Source organism: Octopus bimaculoides, chromosome 12 (genome assembly GCF_001194135.2).
Source record: "Octopus bimaculoides isolate UCB-OBI-ISO-001 chromosome 12, ASM119413v2, whole genome shotgun sequence".
Taxonomy (NCBI): domain Eukaryota; kingdom Metazoa; phylum Mollusca; class Cephalopoda; order Octopoda; family Octopodidae; genus Octopus; species Octopus bimaculoides.
Window position 1 is genome coordinate 61,448,293 of NC_068992.1, and position 2,238 is coordinate 61,450,530.

The 2,238-nt window shown below is 40.3% G+C and overlaps 1 protein-coding gene across 1 annotated transcript in view; it reads left to right on the forward strand.

Moving 5' to 3' along the window:
• Positions 1-1,457: 1,457 nt before the first annotated feature.
• The window catches only part of LOC106873228 (perilipin-3), a 14,064-nt gene continuing 13,283 nt past the window's right edge, over positions 1,458-2,238 (forward strand). Inside the window, exon 1 of the mRNA XM_014920499.2 lies at positions 1,458-1,615. The gene's annotated coding sequence lies outside the window, so the exon portion shown is untranslated. The remainder of the gene's footprint in view (positions 1,616-2,238) is intronic.

Below are 2,238 nucleotides of genomic sequence, written 5' to 3' on the forward strand. Positions count from 1 at the left end.
TGGGCTGGTGATGCCCTGGCTGATGATGCGCAAGCACGCGCTGAGGCTGAGGCATCTTCAGTGCCACCTGGATGGTGAGCAGGTGTGGTCAACGCTTGCCGGACAGGACTTCCCAAAGTGTGAGTCCCTTGTGGACTTAGGAGCATGGATCAGGCGGAGACCCAAGACAGGGGAATGGCAGGTGGAGTGCAAACAAGCACTTTCCCTCTTCTCCCGGGTGAGCAATGCTGACAGCAGGGTTACCACAGCGGATATTTATAAAGGGGTTGGCAGAGCATAAGTCTGACGATGTCCTGGGGAAGACTCTGGGCTTCGATAAGAGGCAGCTAGCCAACCTGTTCGGGAGGACCTTCGGGTCGAGGTTTCTGGATAACTACCAGAAATCCTTGACTTGGCTGTGCTACCGATCGGCTTTACCGGTTCGGGAAAGGTTGTCAAGGCATGGTTATGACACCTCCCCCACGTGTCCGAGGTGCGGGCCTGCCAGTGAAACGGTGACGCATGCCTTCGTACACTGTGAGGAACTGAGGGATTTGATAACCTATGCCGAACAGCTGATGTCGGATACGGAAGGAGTACGACTCTCTACTGAGTCCACGATAAAGATTGCACCGCCTTCTTCTTTCTCCAAAGAAAAGAAGGCAGCATTTCTCTGCGTAGTAACCACATTGAAAGAAACGGTATGGAAGATGCGAATGGAAGGGATTGCGACAGGGCAGTTCATCTCCAGACGAGGGCTGGTGGATTACTTCACCTCTCATCTTGTTTTCAAGATTCGTCTGGAGGGGAGGAACCTGCCGCAAAGAGTGTTCGCAAAAAGATGGAAGGAAATGGTACGAAAGATGAGTATGCAAGGAGCCGTGCTAACACGGCCGGTCCGAGCATAGAAGAACAGAATTACCAAAAAGAAATCAACCGGCGAGTTAGTGCACTAACCCAAAACCCGAAAGAGACAAAAAAATTTTTTAACCTATATTATATTAGATTATTTTACTTCATATCATCTGAATTGTATAAACTCATTTGTATTGAATCATCCGTAAAAGCTTGACTGACTCATATATATGTTCTTGTCTGTCCTTGTTTGTCCCCACTATTTATCTTTGTATTAGGAAAATAAAGAAATACAGTGTTCTCGACTGTATTCTTCCCAAATCTGAGGCTTCGTGTCTCTACATTGGAACCTTATGTTTCTTGTTTGTCTATCTATTTCATTTATCTAGTCTGCTCACCCTTTTAATCGATCGTATTTCCTATCAAGTCTGTCTTTGTCCTGTTATCATAAACTTTGTACCACAACCACTTCAAACTAGAACGAAACTGCTCTTAACAAATTTATAATCTCTCTAACTTGATCAAACCAACGGAGGAATTTTATTAAAATGACGCATATTCCACGCGATCGTCCCCTGTTTTGACCTTGCTTCTCGAATTGTCAAAAATTAAGAACAGAGGAGTGACGTCAGAAACAGTCAATAAACTCAAAAGGAGGCAACTGTAGTATAAAAGAACCGTCGACAGTTCTTCAGTTCCATAGCGTAATAAGTCAGACTACAGAGAAGGTGTTGTCTCACTAAGAAGACCTTTACCCGGCTATTGAACTTCATTGTTTACAGTAAGTTTATTATGTTTGACAAGAACAGCTTTTATTTCTTCTATATTTTATGTCTCTTTACAATGCTTAGTGAGTGTTACATTAATAACTTGGTAAACTTAAAAGTTTTGCCAACAAAACTTTGTAAATTTCATTAACAGTTGGAAAGTTTTTTCTTTTCGTAACAAGTTTAACATTAATGAAGCTCTTGTTAATAATTAGTTGTTTTGTTACTCTTCGGCAATATTTAATGCAGTAGGCATTAAAAGAAGCTGACTTTTAAAAAATCCTGTTTATACTAAAGTTTTAACAAATATATAGATGAATATATAGGTGTATATTTTTATAAATACGATTTAAAAAAAAATATAATTTTGGCATTAAGTCTCCTGTATATTTAATCTATTTATATTATTGCTTACATTTAATTACTCAACTCCCTGGATGGTATGGATTGAACTGCTCTAAACACCGTTAAATATTTTGCCTCTGCCCTACCGTTTCTGTTATCTTATCATTTTTTTTAGATATTTGATTCTATATGTAATAAAAAATATTAACATTCGGGCGAAAGTAAAGGATCTGCACACCGGTGTTTAGGGTTGTTTGTTAATCCGAAAACGGGTGGTGTACTTATTCACCTC